A 21548-nucleotide genomic window follows, 5' to 3' on the forward strand; every position below is an offset into this window, starting at 1 on the left:
CTGTGGTGCAACGTGGCGTTGGTGGATGGAGCGAGACATGATGTCCCAGATGTGCTCAATTGGATTCAGGTCTGGGGAACGGGCGGGACAGTCCATAGCATCAATGCCTTCCTCTTGCAGGAACTGCTGACACACTCCAGCCACATGAGGTCTAGCATTGTCTTTCATTGGGAGGAACCCAGGGCCAACCGCACTAGCATATGGTCTCACAAGGGGTCTGAGGATCTCATCTCGGTACCTAATGGCAGTCAGGCTACCTCTGGCGAGCACATGGAGGGCTGTGCGGCCCCCCAAAGAAATGCCACCCCACACCATGACTGACCCACCGCCAAACCGGTCATGCTGGAGGATGTTGCAGGCAGCAGAACGTTCTCCACGGCGTCTCCAGACTCTGTCACGTCTGTCACGTGCTCAGTGTGAACCTGCTTTCATCTGTGAAGAGCACAGGGCACCAGTGGCGAATTTGCCAATCTTGGTGTTCTCTGGCAAATGCCAAACGTCCTGCACGGTGTTGGGCTGTAAGCACAACCCCCACCTGTGGATGTCGGGCCCTCATACCATCCTCATGGAGTCTGTTTCTGACCGTTTGCGCAGACACATGCACATTTGTGGCCTGCTGGAGGTCGTTTTGCAGGGCTCTGGCAGTGTTCTTCCTGCTCCTCCTTGCACAAAGGCCGAGGTATCGGTCCTGCTGCTGGGTTGTTGCCCTCCTACGGCCTCCTCCACATCTCCTGATGTACTGTCCTGTCTCCTGGTAGCGCCTCCATGCTCTGGACACTATGCTGACAGACACAGCAAACCTTCTTGCCACAGCTCGCATTGATGTCCCATCCTGGATGAGCTGCACTACCTGAGCCACTTGTGTGGGTTGTAGACTCCGTCTCATGCTACCACTAGAGTGAAAGCACCGCCAGCATTCAAAAATGACCAAAACATCAGCCATGAAGCATAGGAACTGAGAAGTGGTCTGTGGTCACCACCTGCAGAACCACTCCTTTATTGGGGGTGTCTTGCTAATTGCCTATAATTTCCACCTGTTGTCTATTCCATTTGCACAACAGCATGTGAAATGTATTGTCAATCAGTGTTGCTTCCTAAGTGGACAGTTTGATTTCACAGAAGTGTGATTGACTTGGAGTTACATTGTGTTGTTTAAGTGTTCCCTTAATTTTTTTGAGCAGTGTATATCTTTACATTACCAAAGCAAAAATTAAACAAACAATAGAAGTAAACATTACGAAATGAATAAAGACATTTCAAATGTCATATTATGTCTATATACAGTGTTGTAACTATGTGCAAATACTTAAATAAATAAATAAATACATATGGTTTGTATTTACAATCGTGTTAGTTCTTCACTGCTTGCCCCTTTTTTGTGGCATGATTTGGTTGGGTCTAATTGTGTTGCTGTCCTCGGGCTCTGTGGGATCTGTTTGTGTAAATGTATTTGCATTGTGAAAGCATTATGTTTCAGAAAGTCCAGCAATGCAATTACAATGAACATTACACAGGGCTGTGAATAGTGTAGCTTGTCCCTGAGCTGGCGTACTAACGGTTTTTGCCTCTCTGCCTGCTGTAGGTACTGCATGTTGGTTCTAACCTTAAATGAAAAAACAAAGAAAGTTAGCAGGTCTGTTAATAAATGCCTTTGTCCAACCATCTGGATAAGGGCATTGCAGTGCTGCGCCAGAAATACTCTAAATAGTGAAATGGGAAACTCCATTTGACTCATATTATTATATTCCTCTTTCATTTACAAATCTCATGACATGACTATGAGACGTGGCTGTATCTAGGGGAATTTTTATTTAGCTGACCCTGCTAGCTAGCCAAATGTTATTAGCTAGCTAGCAAATGCTGTGAAATGATTTGAAATAACGACTGAAGAAGCTAAGTTATCTAAGTCAACACTACACTACTACAAATGAATTTAAATGACAATAAATAAAGTGAACTCATGTGCGAACTCATGTGCGAACTCATGTGCGAACTCATGTGTGCTTACTGTGATACAGAAACACCACTATCCAAAAAAACTGTGCAGGACATGTACACTGAATTAAAGGGCAACTACAATACGCTTCTAAGGTTTTCCCCAGAACTGAAAAGTCACTCCCTGATGTGGTTTAAGCATTTTTGTGAACACAGAAAATCAAATGTTGCTGTTTCTCTATTAAAAAAGTGTGAAAAAACTGGATGGAAACCAGAATTCGGGGGGGGATCGGAACCCCTGAAAAACAAAACAGAGAGAACTTGAATTTGGAAAAAAACAAACAGAATTAGGTCAAAAATAAAAAACAGATTTCAAAAAGGTCCTACCAATTTTATTGTAAATGACTGTACTTCAGAGCGGGGGAAAGTTGAGGTCAGGTCCAATATTGGCAATGCACCCAAGAGGGAAAGAGGTTTGGCCATCCTATAAATATTTTAGAGTAATATATACAGACACTTTAATACAAAGCAACTTACAGGCATGGTTGCATGTTTTCTTTAACGTATGGGTGGTCCCGGCACACCACCCTTTATAAAGCACAGGTTTTGTCATATTCGACCTAGTGGGTTACGTCACGTTTGACATTGGTAGTTATGTCACACAGTTATACTACATTTATGAACCCTTTACAGAGTATGACATATGGTTATAGATGATTTGCAACACATTTATGTAGTGTTTATGAAGGCTTTATAAGCTCCACGTCATTTAAAGCAGGACAAGAATGGTCATTTGTGGTCCTGGCAACTGGACCTTTTTTGGAACCTAATTATTTTTGACTTACTGAAATTCCCTTTCAGGACCCAGGTCTGACAGAATCTGAACAGAAGATCTAGGTGCTGCTGTAGGCCATCATTGGTTGGGGACAGAAGGACCAGATAAATCAGCAAACACTAGACATTTGACTTCAAATTCTAGCAGGGTGAGGCCGGGTGCTGCAGACCGTTCTAGTGCCCTGACCAATTAATTGATATATATGTTGAAGAGGGTATGGCTCAAGCTGCATCCTTGTCTCACCTCATGATCCTGTGTAAAGACTTGTGTTTTTTGCTCATTTTAACTGCACACTTGTTGTTTGTGTACATGGATTTTATAACGTCATATGTTTTTCCTCCAACACCACTTTCCATCAATTTGTATAATAGCCCCTCATGCCAAATATAATCATAAGCTTTTTTGAAATCAACAAAGCATGTGACAACAACTTTTTTTGTCAATTAAGGTGTGCAGGGTGAATACGTGGTCTTTCGTACAGTATTTTAGTCTGCTGTTAATGATAATGCAGATGATTTTCCCAGAGTTACTGTTGACGCATATCCCACTGTTGTTATTGGGGTCAAAATTGAGGCAGTTTGTGGATTTGGGTGATCAGTCCTTAGTTCCAAATATTGGGGAAGATGCCAGATCTGAGGATGACGTTAAAGAGTTTAAGTATAGTCAATTGGAATGTGTGATATGTATATTTTCAAATCAAATCAAATGTTATTGGTCACATACACATGGTTAGCAGATGTTATTGCGTGTGTAGCGAAATGCTTGTCCTTCGACAGTGTAGCAATATCTAACATGTAATCTAACAATTCCACAACAACTACCTAATACACACAGATGTAAGTAAAGGAATGGAAGATGAATATATACATATAAATATGTGGATGAGCAATGACAGAGTACCATAGGCAAGATGCAATAGATGGTATAAAAAACAGTATATATATACATGAGTAATGAAAGATATGTCAACTCTAATAAAGTGGCATTATTAAAGCGACTAGTGATCCATTTATTAAAGTGGCCAATGATTTCAAGTCTGGATATAGGCAGCAGCCTCTCTGTGTTAGTGATGGCTGTTTAACAGTCTGACAGCCTTGAGATAGAAGCTGTTTTTCAGTCTCTCGGTCCCAGCTTTGGTACATTGTACTGACCTCGCTTTCTGGATGATGAACGGGCTGTAGGTGTCCTGGAGGGCAGGTAGTTTGCCCCCGGTGATGCATTGTGCAGACCGCACCACCCTCTCGAGATACTTGCAGTTGTGGGCGGTGGAGTTGCCGTACCAGGCGGTGATACAGCCTGACAGGATGCTCTCAATTGTGCATCTGTAAAAGTTTCTGAGGGTTTTAGGTGACAAGCCAAATTTCTTCAGCCTCTTGAGGTTGAAGAGGTGTTGTTGTGCCTTCATCAGACCGTCTGTGTGGGTGGACCATTTCAGTTTGTCCGTGATGTGTACGCCTAGGAATTTAAAGCTTTCCACCTTCACTGCTGTCCCGTCAATATGGATGGGGGGGGGGGGGTGCTCCCTCTGCTGTTTCCTGAAGTCCACGATCATCTCCATTGTTTTGTTGACGTTGAGTGAGAGGTTGTTTTCCTGACACCACACTTCGAGTGCCCTCACCTCCTCTCTGTAGGCTCTCTCGTAGTTGTTGGTAATCAAGCCTACTACTGTTGGGTCATCTGCAAACTTGATGATTGAGTTGGAGGCGTGCATGGCCACCCAGTCATGGGTGAACAGGGAGTACAGGAGGGGGCTTGGTATGCACCCTTGTGGGGCCCCAGTGTTGAGGATCAGCAAAGTAGAGATGTTGTTTCCTACCTTCACCGTCTAGGGGCTGCCCGTCAGGAAGTCCAGGACCCAATTGCACAGGGCGGAGTTGAGTCCCAGGGCCTCAAGCTTCATGATGAGCTTGGAGGGTACTATGGTGTTGAATGCTGAGCTATAGACAATGAACAGCCTTCTTACATACAGTGCCTTGCAAAAGTATTCGGCCCCCTTGAACTTTGCAACCTTTTGCCACATTTCAGGCTTCAAACATAAAGATATAAAACTGTATTTTTTTGTGAAGAATCAACAACAAGTGGGACACAATCATGAAGTGGAACAACATTTATTGGATATTTCAAACTTTTTTAACAAATCAAAAACTGAAAAATTGGGCGTGCAAAATTATTCAGCCCCTTTACTTTCAGTGCAGCAAACTCTCTCCAGAAGTTCAGTGAGGATCTCTGAATGATCCAATTTTGACCTAAATGACTAATAATGATAAATACAATCCACCTGTGTGTAATCAAGTCTCCGTATAAATGCACCTGCACTGTGATAGTCTCAGAGGTCCGTTAAAAGCGCAGAGAGCATCATGAAGAACAAGAAACACACCAGGCAGGTCCGAGATACTGTTGTGAAGAAGTTTAAAGCCGGATTTGGATACAAAAAGATTTCTCAAGCTTTAAACATCCCAAGGAGCACTGTGCAAGCGATAATATTGAAATGGAAGGAGTATCAGACCACTGCAAATCTACCAAGACCTGGCCGTCCCTCTAAACTTTCAGCTCATACAAGGAGAAGACTGATCAGAGATGCAGCCAAGAGGCCCATGATCACTCTGGATGAACTGCAGAGATCTACAGCTGAGGTGGGAGACTCTGTCCATAGGACAACAATCAGTCGTATATTGCACAAATCTGGCCTTTATGGAAGAGTGGCAAGAAGAAAGCCATTTCTTAAAGATATTCATGAAAAGTGTTGTTTAAAGTTTGCCACAAGCCACCTGGGAGACACACCAAACATGTGGAAGAAGGTGCTCTGGTCAGATGAAACCAAAATTGAACTTTTTGGCAACAATGCAAAACGTTATGTTTGGCGTAAAAGCAACACAGCTCATCACCCTGAACACACCATCTCCACTGTCAAACATGGTGGTGGCAGCATCATGGTTTGGGTCTGCTTTTCTTCAGCAGGGACAAGGAAGATGGTTAAAATTGATGGGAAGATGGATGGAGCCAAATAGAGGACCATTCTGGAAGAAAACCTGATGGAGTCTGCAAAAGACCTGAGACTGGGACGGAGATTTGTCTTCCAACAAGACAATGATTCAAAACATAAAGCAAAATCTACAATGGAATGGTTCAAAAATAAACATATCCCGGTGTTAGAATGGCCAAGTCAAAGTCCAGACCTGAATCCAATCGAGAATATGTGGAAAGAACTGAAAACTGCTGTTCACAAATGCTCTCCATCCAACCTCACTGAGCTCGAGCTGTTTTGCAAGGAGGAATGGGAAAAAATGTCAGTCTCTCGATGTGCAAAACTGATAGAGACATACCCCAAGCGACTTACAGCTGTAATCGCAGCAAAAGGTGGCGCTACAAAGTATTAACTTAAGGGGGCTGAATAATTTTGCACGCCCAATTTTTCAGTTTTTGATTTGTTAAAAAAGTTTGAAATATCCAATAAATGTTGTTCCACTTCATGATTGTGTCCCACTTGTTGTTGATTCTACACAAAAAGATACAGTTTTATATCTTTATGTTTGAAGCCTGAAATGTGGCAAAAGGTCGCAAAGTTCAAGGGGGCCGAATACTTTCGCAAGGCACTGTAGGTATTCCTCTTGTCCAGATGGGATAGTGCTGTGTGCAGTGAGGTGGCGATTCGTCTGTGGACCTATTGTGGCGGTAAGCAAATTGAAGTGGGTCTGGGGTGACAGGTAAGTTGGAGGTGATTATGATCCTTGACTGGAGTCTCAAAACACTTCATGATGACAGAAGTGGGTGCTACAGGGCGATAGTCATTTAGTTCAGTTACCTTTGCCTTCTTGGGTACAGAAAGAATGGTGGCCATCTTGAAGCATGTGGGGACAGCAGACTGGGATAGGGAGAGATTAAATATGTCCGTAAACACACCAGCCAGCTGGTCTGCCCATGCTCTGAGGACGTGTATAGAGATGCTGTCTGGGCCAGGAGCCTTGCGAGGGTTAACACGGTTAAATCTCTTACTCATGGCAACCACGGAGAAGGAGAGCCCAAAGTCCTTGGTAGCGGTCCGCGTCGGTGGCACTGTATTATCCTCAAAGCGGGCAAAGAATGTGTTTAGTTTGCCTGGAAGCAAGACGTCGGTGTCCGTGACGAGGCTGTTTTTCCTTTTGTAGTCCGTGATTATCTGTAGACCCTGGTCTCATGTCTCATGTCTGAGCCGTTGAATTGCGACTCTATCTAATAGTTCTTCCCAGATTTATGTAATAACACTTAAGATTTTCTGGGCTAACAATGTTAGAAATAATAAATAAAAAACAAAATACTGCAACGTTTCCTAAGGACTAGAAGTGAGGCAGCCTTCTCTGTCATCATCATCTTGTAACACACAAGATGTTATCATTTATTAGGGTTTGTATTTTGTCCTGTAGTTAATTCAGTGTAATTAGAGAATCCAGTGGGTTCTTGTAGTCGTTAATAGCTGATTCTAAGATTTGTAATTGATCATGTATATGTTTGCTGTTTGTTCTTTGTTACAGAGTCAAAAAGACTGGAGAAGTGGTTTATCCGTTTTGGATAGATAAGTCTGTTGTTGTTTGTTTAGTGTTCCAATTTTCCCAGAAGTGGTTAGACTATGGATTCTTCAGTTACACTGAGCTGATTTCTGACATGCTGTTCCTTCTTTTTCCTTAGTGTATTTCTGTATTGTTTTTGTGATTCACTATAGTGAAGGCATAGGCTCAGGTTTTCTGGATCTCAATGTTTTTTAGGTTTCTCAATAAATTGTTTTGTTTTTTGCATTTTTCATCAAATCATTTGTCATTGTTGTTAATTTTCTTAGCTCGTCTGCTTTACATTTTTTAGATTTGATAGGGAAGCTGAAAGCTCAAATATACTGTTTAGGCTTTTTACTGCCAAGTTTACACCTTCAATAATTATGTGAAAGTTTTATCCATGAAGTTGTCTAAAAGGGATTGAATTTGTTGTTCCCCAATTGTTTTCTACATTACTTTCCTTCCATTTATAGCATTTCTTAAAATTATGCAGTCCCATTGGCTTTGATGACTTATGACAGAGTATTGCTCTGTTCAAGTAGACTGTAATTTTGCTGTGATCTGATAGGGGTGTCAATGGGCTGACTGTGAACGCTCTGACAGACTCTGGGTTGAGGTCAGTGATAAAGTAATCTACAGTACTACTGCTAAGGGATGAGCTGTAGGTGTAGCTACAATAGGAGTCCGCTAGAAGCCTACCATTGACAATGCACAGACCCAGCATGCAACAGAGCTGCAGGAATTGTGACACACTTATTGTTGTTTTGTTGTAGTTTCGTCTCGGGGGTCATATTGGGGAGGGAATGCTGTTACCTCTCTCTCTCTCTCTCTCTCTCTCAGAAATTCGATTTCAGATTGCCCCTTTAAAGGAATATGACTCGATATAATGAGTCTACTTCTCCATCCACACATTGACACAGCTACAAAGGGCTACATGTACATCGGGTTTGCGCTTAGTGGAACTATCATTTGATTCCATATGTGTTATTTCATAGTTTTGATGTCTTCACTATTTTTATACATTGTAGAAAATAGTAAGAATAAAGAAAACCCTTGAATGAGTAGGTGTGTTTAAACTTTTGACTGGTACTGTATGTATACTAAACTGAATAAACGTTTAATAGACTAACAGGTCTACATGCTCAGCTTGTATCTCTTGAAACAATCTGTTTGGTCACACTATGTTATCAGAGCAAGCAGGCTGTCAATGGAGACCCTGAGCAATGTCAATCTGAGTTTATTACCTTCAGATCATTGTAAAGATACTAAGCAAAATGGTTGTTTGCAAACCACACAATGAAAGCACAGAGCATACAGTGCCACACACACTCTCCACCATGTTCTCTCTTTCTCTCACTCTGCTCTCTCTCTCTCTCTCTCTCTCTCTCTCTCTCTCTCTCTCTCTCTCTCTATGAAGGCATGGTTAGACAAACATGGGGGGAGAAAATGGAACAAGATGGAGAGATGAAAAAGGGCATGACTTCTTATGCTATGCTCATTATTCCTGTCTGGGTGCTATCCAGGCCAATGATGTGGTACCGCTGGGGTCTGGGCGCTGGGTTATCAGTGGGCGCATTGGGAACTAGCAGCACCACCGTCACTATCACACACAGACTACGTCCCAAATGACATCCTAGTTCACAACTTTTGACCAGGACCCATACTTTTACTGGTCAAAAGTAGTGCACTATATAGGGAATAGGGTGCATTAGGGACACACACACACACACATGCTACGCTCAGATAGAGCGATGCAGAATGCTGTATGGCAGCTCTGCTTTTCTCACAGGACATAAAGGAAAACATCTCTGGCCATTCTGCTGAATTAAGAGCTTTGAACTGCATGCAGAAAGTGGGGAGAGATTGAGCAAGAGAAAGAGAGGGAGAGACAGACTGGTCGAGACACATTGAGAGGGGGAGAGATGGCGGGAGAGGCTCAGGTAGAGAGAGAGGGAGGGCAGAGAGAGATGGAGGGAGTGAGATGGAGAAAGAGAGAGAGGGAGAAAGAGGTAGAGACAATTGTTGAAAGGGGGAGAGGGTTGGTCAGGGACTAGTAGGGAGAGTTTGAGAGGATGGAGAGAAAGAGAGAGATGGAGGGAGTGCTCCTGTCAGAGCAGCGTCAGCAGGACAGTTAAGAGAGGAGCTGTGTGTGTGGGTGAGAGTTTGTGTGTCTAGCCCATCCATTACCCTACCTGTCTTCTCTCTATCCTTTTAGCCATCCAAGCCAAGGCCTCTCTCCCTGCCCTCCCTCCATACCTGCTTTCAACCCTGCTTTCCCCTTATGAGGCAAAACGCAAATGGGAAAAGCTGAGGGGTTAGGTCCTCCTTTCTCTTTTCCCCCATGCCAAGCAGTTTATTATACCCCATGCCAAAGCTCCTCTCCTCTATGCCTGCTGCATGCGCTTCAGCTGATATGCATTATCATGGGGGATTTCCAGACGCTTGCGATGCTAGTCACTTTGAATGTGTCCTTTGCATGCCTCAGCAGGGGGAATAAGAACCCATAGGTCACCACAGGCTCTCTCTGGGCCGACGAAGCAGGTGAGAGTGACGGCCTGTCTCAAATATAGTGCATTCCCTTTGACGAGCTCCCATAGTCAACTAATCGGGCTCTTTTCAAAAGTAGTGCACTATGTAGGAAACAGGGTGCCATTTGGGACGGAACCATAGAGTACCCGAACCCACAGCCTACTCACATTCTCTCTCTTAGTAACTCTCACTTGGATAGCTCTGTTTCAAATACATTTTTAGCTAAAAGTATTTTTTTTCTCCTTTACTTCCTCTCTTCTATTTCCCTCCTTCTCTTTCCAAGTCCTCACACGCTTGACTTTATGAATTTCCTTAATTGACCATGGTGAGGGAGCGTGGGGGACTGGGAGCTATTGATTTGCTATAGGACTCAGCAGTGTGGTTGGAAATACCATGCGGTCTCCGGGGTTGCTTCTCAGAGCCTTCTAATACCTCCAGTCTTCAGCTTCTCAACACACGCACACACACGCATGCACGCAAGCAAGCACACACGCTGCTCTGCTGTGGTGGGAGGCAGACAGTCAGTCCTTTCAATATACTTCTTAATAATGTCACTGTGGAAGGCTGGAAGCTAATGCCTGACTGACTGTATGGAAAGGCCCTGCCTGCTGTCCCTGAGGAGTGCTCGCACCGCTGATCACATTTTGTCATGCCCTGGAATCCATGTTGTCCCAAATGGTACCCTATTCCCTACACTGAAAAAAAATAAAGGTTCTTAAATTGTTTTTCCTCAGCTCTTATGGTTCCATGGGAGAACTCTTGCCCAATAAAGAACCTTTGAGTTAAATTTGGGGTTCTTGATGTGGCATCTACGGTTCTTATGAATTCTAAACGGTTCTTGAAATGTGGAAACCTTCAGATGTATCCCTTTCATAGCACACAGCTATGGCCAGTATTAACTAGTGTAAAATGTTTCAATATCAACATTTTTGCATCTACATTGATGGATTAATGTATCTCATGCTAATAAAATATAAATTAAATTTTACAAACTATTCAAATCTGTTACTTGGACATATTGCACTTGTTACTGAAATGGTTGCTCCAGTTTGGATGTTGAAGTTAGTCTCATATCTTAGTGTTCCCAACCCTGGCCGTCATTCTGAAAGCAGGTTGTGGGTGAATTAAAACATTGGATATGCCCTCTCTGGCTGGATTAGAATATAACTTAAACATCACTTTGCAAACCAGCATAATGTGACTTGCAGGCTTGATGAGGCCTGTAAACCTTGAGTTTCAGGCCACTGTATTAGGGTAATTCTCGGCCCTCTTAAGAAGGCCTTATGGGTGGTACTGGTAACTCAAAAATATGCAAATAGGGCTTAAAACCTTACATCAGGGCTATTCAATTTCGGTCCTGGCTTTGGATTTCTGTATGGTTCTTCAAAGAACCATCACATTTATCTTTCTTCAGAGACCCTAAAATGGTTCCCCTAAGGCATCGCTCTCAAGGACCTAATGCGGTTCCTACTTGCACCTTTATTTTTAAGAGTGTATGCAGTGCGCTATTTTAAATTGGGAGGATACAATAGTAATGCACTATGTAAGGAATAGGGTGCCATTTGGGACACTGCCACAGCTCTCTGACCCCTTAATTCTTCATCAACAGTGGACCAGTAGCAGTAAGTCAGTTACATCCAGAGCTTAGTTTTCTCTACATCTGTGTGTGTGTGTGTGTGTGTGTGTGTGTGTGTGTGTGTGTGTGTGTGTGTGTGTGTGTGTGTGTGTGTGTCGGTGTGTGTGTGTGTGTGTGTGTGTGCGTGCGTGTGTTGAGTAGCTCTCCTCTCTTTTCTTGGTACCCAGCCCCAGTAAGTGTCAGCGTCATAATGAACCTGTGTAATAGAACATGACAACGCAATTATATCCTCACAGTTAAGAGAAAGTGTTTACAACAACCCTGACACTGCTTGATTTTCTGCCTCTACTCCCTCTTTCTCCTTGCATCCATTTTTTGCGCCATTTAATTGCAACCATAAAAAAAGCTTTAAATTGCCTGTCACCAATTATCTGGAGTCACTACACGTGGCTATAATACTTCTGCATTGTGTTCCGTGCAGGGTTAGCAAGATGAACGTGTCTGCAATTTGGAGAGTGGGCCCAATGATTCTAGGCTCATAGAATTGCATGAAATAACATTTCAACTCATAACAATTAGCTATTAAATATATCTATTGCTCGTATCGAACACAGGGACTCATAGATAAAGACAGGGATACAGCGAGACACACAAACTTATCCTTCATATTGGATGTAGCAGACTAATAGCTTATCTAGTGTTTTATATGTAACTACACTAAATGGCTTCAGGGGCATTTCGTGTATAGTCTGGAGCTATGCAGGCAAAACTGACCTAGGAACAGCAGTACTACTCATCCTCCTCTTGCTTTTTCTCTTCTTCCTCGTTCCCTCTTTCTCTCTCTGTCTCACTCTCTCTCTATGCCTCTGTCTCTCTCGCTCCCACTCTCTCTCTCCCCAGCTCTCCTCTCTCTGTGTGTCTCTCTCTATCTTTCTTTCTCTCTCTCTCTTTGTTTCTTTAGTCTCCTAACGAGAGAAGATGAGCGACACAGAGAGACAGTACCCTATCGCACCCATTGAGCCACGGCAACCCAGGCTTCCACGGCAACCCAGAAGATGCCCTCAGGGGGGGGCAATTAAAAGTGAGATAAGAGAATGTCAGCCACGGGCAAGTTGGGGGGGTACATTGCCCTGGTACAAACCAAAGAAGAGGCCCTTAAAGGCTGCTAATGTGTGTCACTGTCAGCGACAGGTTGTTTCACAGTTTCCCTTCTTTCCCTTCGCCTTGACACAATGTTGTCACGCTCTGAATTTATTTTATTAAGAGGACATGGGTTACATCCCAAATGGCATCCTATTTCCTATGTAGTGCACTACATCTGACAAGGACACTGGTCAAAAGTAGTGCACTACATAGGGAATAGGGTGCCATTTGGGACGCACAACGGACACAGACCGAGAGAGTCACTCCCTCACAGTATCGCTCTCCATGCTATTATTCTCTAGCCCCTCTTCTTGGCTAAATGTATCACTAAATCCCACTTGGTGCATTGGGAATAGAGTAGCCGACCCAAATATAATTCTTTACTTTTTTTGTGTGTCTTTCTTTCAGTTTTTGTTCATATACCTGTGAGAGCATGGAAACCCAACGGATGGGCTACTGGGTAGGGTTTAGATTTCCTTGTCCTCAAGTCAGTAAGTAGCGTAGTACGAGCCAGAACGGCCCATAGGGCAAGAGCCTATCACTTGTTTCTGCAGTGTGATGTACATGAACACCACCTGGACAGGACACTACTCTGTCACAAGGTTTTTAGTAATGAGCCAAACCGCTGGGTAAAGAGTGCTTGGCTGGAAACTGGGGGATGTTGAGAAGTATGTGGCAGCATGTAGCATACACAGTAATTCCCCTTTTACAGAGTAAAACACACTTTCTCTCGACAGAAAGCCTGAGGGTCCTTCCCTTGTTTGTACTCTTTTTTTGTCTTTGCTTAGGTTGTTAAGGTTAATTAGCAGAACCTGTTTATTCTCTTACGGTCCCCTTAAGGCTGAACCATAATCACACCTTAGTCACATCTCCTAAAGGCGTCCACATGCTTCCCAGCCGAAACAGTTCAGAAGAGTTTGTGTTTATATTTTGATGAGGTTTTGCGATGTTTTAGTTCATTTTTTACTTCGGTGATGTTTTTTTTTCAGCTGTTCCGGGCACACAAAATATTTTATGGAGGCAAGCCGAAGTTCGGAGCTAAAGCCTTTGCCCCTTTGTCTGTGATTGGTCAACAGTAGGGATTCTTCAATAATGTCTTCATGCACATTTTTTCATTGAGAAATACTGTACCAAGCATATTAGTTATATGTAAAATTGTGCAACTAAGATGTCCTCGGCAAAAATGTTATAATTAATGACAGATTTATTTCGTTATTTTAGATTCATCTGGACTTTTTTGAGGAAGTGTAAACTGGCTACGGTGTCTCAAAATGGACAAACAGTACTATTGCCGCTTTTTTTTAGGCCTTTAAATGGAGTATGCGAGCACACTCGATCAGTTTCGGCTCTAACTGAACCAGGTTAATGGAAGGGAGCGGGTATGGAGAAGTGCATTTCGAATATGATGGTTGATTGTATAACTTGACAGAGACAACATTACTCCTTGCTAACATTTCTCCATCTGCATCCACCCGCTCTCAGGCTAGCAGAGGTAATACCCAGGGCATTAACCAAAGAAAGCCTATAAATGAAGACATTTATAACCAATAAGGACGATGCATTCTTCGATCATGCCCTGAATAACTACATGTTGATTTCAACCAATGCACCATTCGCATAATAACACAAAACAAACAAATTAACCTGTACCATCCTTGTCAGGGGGCAGGGGTGTGTTAGTACGAACCATCCATGCCAATGTTCAGGGGATGTTCCCACAACAATACATCCACGTGTATCACTCCAGAGCTCAATGCAAACACCATTACCTTGCCTGGCTGCCCAAATGCTTACCAAATAATCTGATGAATCGTAAGATCTGGGCCAAGTCAATGCGACTGAGCCATTTCCCTGAGTGCATCCCTAATGACACCCTATTCCCTATATAGTGCACTACTTTTCACTAGACCCTACGGGACCTGGTCAAAAGTAGCGCACTATATAGGGAATAGTGTGCCATTTGGGACGTAGTCCGTTTCTCGTTATATCCAGCCCCGCTATCATTCAGAGACGACCCCATCACTCAACCCAAGCAGGCGCTCCAAAGCCGCCACCGCCACCACTGCTCACTTGTCTTCACCGCATGTATGGCCCAGTTTAGATACCGCAGACATAGGCTACTGGTGTAACCCTTTCTTTCCACCAGTCTTTCTGTTGCTTTAGCCTCTTTAGCTCAGGTTGTGTGTGTTAAAATGGGGTTACTGCTATACCAGCTTTCTCAACATTCTGTTCTTTGAGCTGAATTATTTTTTCTCTTTCTTTCTTTCTCTCTTTCTTTCTTTCTTTCTTTCTTTCTTTCTTTCTTTCTTTCTTTCTTTCTTTCTTTCTTTCTTTCTTTCTTTCTTTCTTTCTTTCTTTCTTTTCATTACTCTCTCTGTTTATATAGTGGATGTCCCTGTGTTAGCTAGTGGTGTTACTGTTTACTATAGTGGAGTGACATAGTGGTTAGGGAAGAGGGTCCTCTCTCTCTGCCCCCTGTTCTTGTCTCCTTAGCTAGCACAGATAGTCAAAAAGGAAAACAAAAGGCGGTATGTTTTGAAGTGTCTGTCCTATATCTGAGAGATATAAGAAAGCTCAAAATGTATTTATTTATACCGTTTACCTTTGATGTGGAAATGCCCAATTCACTTCCAATCATTTTTACATCCCGGTAATGTGTTACCTTCAGAAAAGTCCCTTGAAGCCGAAATGTCCGTGTTTGTGAGTCTTAACTTTCAATAGTGGGGTCCAAATAGACTCTTGCTCAAACCGTTCGGACTTGACAGACATTTTTGTGATAAGTAACTTTTCGGGGAAGAAACTGGGAAGTGCCGCTCTACTGCTACTGCGACGTAGCACATGCTAGAAACAGGAAGTCAGTAGTGTAAACACACAGTGTTTTAATAAAACGTGATGGCATCACCGATTTCCGATTTCCGCAAATCGACCTCTGAGGATTGGCATTTAGCCTGCATCCAAAAGAGTTTCCTATTCCCTACGTAGTGCACTACTTTTGACCAGTGACCAAAGGGATTGGTCGAAGGTAGTGCACTATGTTTGGAATAGCTTGCCATTTAGAATGCATTTTTGTTGTTTACAACAGAGAAGGAGGAGAGAACTCAGCGGGGGGTTCGACTGGTTCCCCTGCCTTACTCATTACTCATTTCCTGCCTGCCCATTGTGCTTCGGTGATGGGTACTGTATGGGAGCCTCTATTCCTATGCAAATGACCTGTGAGTGTGTGCCAAGTGTGTGTGCGCTTGTGTGTGCGCATGTGTTTGTGTGCCAAGTGTGTGTATGTGTGCCGAGTGTGTGTGCCTGCCATGTGTAGTCAAGTGTGAAAGCGTATTCTCTCAACAATTATCCTAATACACAGTCCACAGGAAAAACACCCCAAATATATCAATACAGAAATAAACACACTCAAAGCAAATGTAATTAAAAAGAGTGTTGTTATTATCCATTATTCATTGTTTTGTTTGTTCTGCTTTAATAATGTACCTGGAGATTAGATCGACTGCTAACAAATCCTTACTTTTTAAAATGAATGGTGCAATTTAGAAGCGGACGCATTGATTCAGCAACACAAAGGTCAAACAGTGTGTTGTGAATTGAAAATCAAAGTGGCCGTTGCATTCCCACGTTCAGTTTGTTTCATTTCCCTCTCTTCCTCTTTCCAGCCTGGTGGTGACAATTACAAACAGGGGGACCTTTGTAAAAAAACACATCTTCATTCAAGCGTCTATTGACGCTGTAAACAGCAGGTCAGCTACAGTTGTTCATCCTTTAAAAGTTGCAGCGTACTGAGGCACTGCTTGCATGGTGCCGTAGAATTCTATGACACGTTATTTAAGTGCCAACCACCGGTACCATTAATGCTAGTTAGTGCTCGTTTGACCACCAGAATGCATCTTTGAGAAGCATTTGATAGACTTCAATACTGGCTGTACTAAAGAATTTAAAACATTTTTTTGTAAGAACATAGTAAATGGGACAGAAATGTTGCTTAATTAATTTGATTAATATTATGGTGTTTCTATTCCAACAAAAATAAAAAAATCCTCTGGGTTTTCATTAGGACAGAACAGAACAAATGGCGCTGTACAAAGTGACAGTAGGGAGTAGGCAACAGTACTGGGCTATTTAGCTAAAGAATACCAGTGTTGTGCGGTCATGCGGGAGACCGGGGTTCAATTCCCCTGACAGGGAGGAATGAGTAGGCTGTCCTTGTAAATAAGAATATGTTCTTAACTGATTTGCCTAGTGAAAGAAAGGTTACACTAAGAGCATAACATTTCTACACCCTAATTGTATAATTGTAGTCTAACCAATACCCAAATGGTGATTCAGTGAAAATAAAAATCGACTTTATTTATCAAGACCAGTCCCCATGCTTGTCTCAGAGCAGCACGAAACAGTGCAAAAATAGTTGTAGGCTACTGCTTCAAATCCTACTGCTTCTAACTTCAATATGCTCTTTAAATAAATAAGACCTACACCACTTTTAGCAGCACAATACTCAACACTAGTGAGGCTCATGTCGCCTACGGTAGGCCTACAGTATATCGAAAAATATGACGTCACTCTCCGCCAATATTTACATGTAGAGGATTCTAAATTAAAACCAAAAGCCGCCTCATGGGTCTCCCGGTGGCGGCCGGCACGGGTATCAAGCCTGCATCTGTAGCAATGCATTTTGCACTGCGGGAGCCCCCATCCACTCGGGAGCCCCTATCCACAAAGTATCAAAATACAGAGAGGTGTTGGTAAAGGTAAATTGTCCTGCTAATACTGTAGCCCATAATGGGCTATTATAATACTGTACATGGTGTCCAGGTCAGGATAACCAAAACATTGTTTTATTAAAGACTATCAGAAAGAATGTTGGTACTTATTTATTTTGATCCAAAGCCATGAATGAGTGAGTCACTCAGCTTCATGTAGGTGTCGGGCTACAGTGGCTTGCGAAAGTATTCACCCCCATTGTCATCTTTCCTATTTTGTTGCCTTACAAACTGGAATTAAAATATATTTTTTGGGGGTTTGTATCACTTGATTTACACAACATGTCTACCACTTTGAAGATGCAACACATTTTTATTGTGAATTTTTATAATGAGGGAGGGTGTGGCGAAAGTCAATAACACCTTATATCAAGGTGTGCATAATTATTAGGCAGCTTCATTACCTCAGGTAAAATGGGCCAAAAAAAAAGATTTTAACTGACACTGAAAAGTCAAAAATTGTCAAATGCCTTTCAGACGGATGCAACACTCTTAAAATAGCTAAACGATTGTGGCGTGACCACCGGACGATCAAACGTTTTGTTGAGAATAGTCAACTGGGGTGGAAAAAAACCCGAAAAGGCGCAAATTAACTGCAAAAGACTTGAGAAGAATTAAACGTCAATCTACTAGGAACCCTTTTTCCTCCAGTGCCATCATATTCCAGAACTGCAACCTACCTGAAGTTTCCAGAAGTACAAGGTGTCAAGTGCTCAGACACATGGCCAAGGTCAAGAAGGCTGAAAACACAATCACCACTGGATAAGATTCACAAGTTGAAGCGTCAAGATTGGGCAAAGAAATACCTGAAGACAGATTTTTCAAAGGTTTTATGGACAGATGAAATGAGAGTGACTCTTGATGCACCAGATGGATGGGACGGTGGCTGGATCAGTAATGGACACAGGGCACCACTTCGAGTCAGGCGCCAGCAAGGTGGAGGAGGGGTACTGGTATGGGCTGCTATCATTAAGGATTAGGTAGTTGGACCTTTTCGTGTTGAAGATGGACTGAAACTCAACTCACAAACCTACTGCCAGTTTCTGGAAGATACTTTCTTCAAGCAGTGGTATAGGAAGAAATACTCAGCATTCAAGAAGGCCATGATCTTTATTCAGGACAATGCTCCATCACATGCATCCAAGTACTCCACTGCTTGGCTAGCCAGCAAGGGCCTCAAAGATGCCTGAATAATGACCTGGCCCCCTTCCTCACCTGACTTACATCCTATTGAGAACTTGTGGGCCCTTCTCAAATGTGAGATTTACAGTGAGGGAAGACAATACAACTCTTTGAACAGCATTTGGGAGGCTGTGGTTGCTGCTTCAGCGAAAGTTGATCGTGAACAGATCAAGAAACTGACAGACTCCACGGATGGAAGGCTCATGGCAGGCTTTGAAAAGAAGGGTGGCTATATTGGTCAATGAATATTTTTGAAAGGCCAAAAACGTCATTTAATTGTCATTTTCTGTTAATTATTTGTTACACTTACTCTAAGAATGTTGATTAAACAAGTGAGTGAGAAATATTTTTTGTAATTTAGTTGCCTGATAACTCTCCAAACTAATTGTTGCCTAATAATTGTGCACACTGATATATCCCCCTGAGAAAGACCAAACTCACTTTTCCTTTGCTAAACATTCAGGTTTGAGGTTAAATAACATTATGGATTGACTGAGAGCATTGTGTTTGTTCCAACAATTAAATGTATCCTGAGGAATACAATTTGCCTAATATTTGTGCATGCAGTGCAAATAACGATATTTTGGAGCTTATTTAGTTTTCAAAAAAACGAAAGTGAGCAATTGTAATCTAAATGAATGCCAAAACATTTATTTATGTTTTTAAAGAGAGAGAAACGCTGGGCCAATTGTAGCGCCTCTCACGGTTGTCGTAAGAATGGGACCAAGGCGCAGTGGATATTGAGTTACACATATTTATTCCAAAAGTGAAACATAAGTCAAAACAATAAATCTAATAAACAAACAACGGAACGTGATTATGTGGTGCACATACACAAACACTAAATTATATCCCACAAGCACAGGTGGGAGAAAGATCTACTTAAATTTGATCCCCAATTAGAGACAACGAATACCAGCTGCATCTAATTGGGAATCATACAAAACACCAACATAGGAAACAAACTAGAACACAACATAGAAATATTAACCCAGCATAGCCCCTAGTCAAGCCCTGACCTCCTACACTGTAGAGAAACAAGGGCTCTCTATGGTCAGGACGTGACAGCGCCGCACAAAAAGGCCAAAATATACAGTTGAAGTCAGAAGTTTACATACACCTTAGCCAAATACATTTAAACTCAGTTTTTCACAATTCCTGACATTTATCCTAGTAAAATGTCCCTGTCTTAGGTCAGTTAGGATAACCACTTTATTTTAAGAATGTGAAATGTTAGATTAATTGAAGAGTGAATTATTTATTTCAGCTTTTATTTCTTTCATCACATTCCCAGTGGGTCAGAAGTTTACATACACTCAATTAGTATTTGGTAGCATTGCCTTTACATTGTTTAACTTGGGTCAAACATGTTGGGTAGACTTCCACAATCTTACCACAATAAGTTGGGTGAATTTTGGCCCATTCCTCCTGACAGAGCTGGTGCAACTGAGTCAGGTTTGTAAGGCCTCCTTGCCCGCACATGCTTTTTCAGTTCTGCCCACAAATTTTCTATGGGAATGAGGTCAGGGCTTTGTGATGGCCACTCCAATAACTTGACTTTGTTGTCCTTAAGCCATGTTGCCACAACTTTGGAAGTATGCTTGGAGTCAATGTCCATTTGGAAGACCCATTTGCGACCAAGCTTCAAACAAGACTGATGTCTTGAGATGTTGCTTCAATAATAACCACACAATTTCCCTTCATGATGCCATCTACTTTGTGAAGTGCACCAGTCCCTCCTGCAGCAAAGCACCCCCACAGCATGATGCTGCCACCTCCGTGCTTCATGGTTGGGATGGTGTTCTTCGGCTTGCAAGCATCCCCTTTTTCCTCCAAACATAACGAAGGTCATTATGGCCAAATAGTTCTATTTATGTTTCATCAGAGCAGAGGACATTTCTCCAAAAAGTACGATCTTTGTCCCCATGTGCAGTTGCAAACGGTAGTCTGGCTTTTTATGACGGTTTTGGAGCAGTGGCTTCTTCCTTACTGAGCGGCCTTTCAGGTTATGTCGATGTAGGACTTGTTTTACTGTGGATATAGATACTTTTGTACCTGTTTCCTCCAGCATCTTCATAAGGTCCTTTGCTGTTATTCTGGGATTGATTTGCACTTTTCGCAACAAAGTACAGTACATTCATCTCTAGGAGACAAAACACATCCCCTTCCTGAGCGGTATGACATCTGCATGGTCCCATTGTGTTTATACTTGCATACTATTCTTTGTACTGATAAAAGTGGTACCTTCAGGCGTTTGGAAATTGTTCCCGAGGATGAACCAGACGTGTGGAGGTCTACAATTCTTTTCATGAGGTATTGGCTGATTTCTTTTGATTTTCCCATGATGCCAAGCAAAGAGGCACTGAGTTGGAAGGTAGGCCTTAAAATACATCCACAGGTACACCTCCAATTGACTCAAATTATGTCAATTAGCCTATCAGCAGCTTCAAAAGCCATGACATAATTTTCTGGAATTTTCCAAGCTGTTTAAAGGCACAGTCAACTTAGTGTATGTAAACTTCTGACCCACTGTAATTGTAACAGTGAATTATAAGTGAAATAATCTGTCTGTAAACAATTGTTGGAAAAATGACTTGTGTCATGCACAAATTAAATGTCCTATCCGACTTGCCAAAATTATAGTTTGTTAATAAGACATTTAGGAAATGGTTGAAAAACAAGATTTAATGACACCAACCTAAGTGTATGTAAACTTCCGACTTAACTGTTGCCCTGCTAATAGTCATAATGCCACTGTACAATGTGACCATGTGTGTTGAAAGAGTATTTTCCAGTAAGCAACAATGTGTTAACCTTCATTAGACAACTTTGCTCCAATATTTCTTTCAATCATTGATATTTATTCCCATAGTAATTCTTAATGGATCCATAACTAAATCAACATTGGCATTTTGAAAGAGTATTTTTATCAGAATTTTATTAACATAAGCATAAAGATGCTAATGAAGAAATACAGTACTGTACAGTATATGATTTTACATTTGGATAATAAAGCATTTAAAGCATTTTGAAGATATAAGCCACCTGCATTTGTTTATTAG

At 42.2% G+C, this 21548-nt stretch overlaps 1 protein-coding gene across 1 annotated transcript in view; it reads right to left on the reverse strand.

The window, feature by feature from the left end:
- LOC110490014 (cadherin-6) overlaps positions 1-21548 on the reverse strand; it is an 81711-nt gene that overhangs the window by 37948 nt on the left and 22215 nt on the right. The window lies entirely within an intron of this gene.

The sequence above is a fragment of the Oncorhynchus mykiss genome, chromosome 15 (assembly GCF_013265735.2).
Source record: "Oncorhynchus mykiss isolate Arlee chromosome 15, USDA_OmykA_1.1, whole genome shotgun sequence".
In the NCBI taxonomy this organism is placed as follows: Eukaryota; Metazoa; Chordata; class Actinopteri; order Salmoniformes; family Salmonidae; genus Oncorhynchus; species Oncorhynchus mykiss.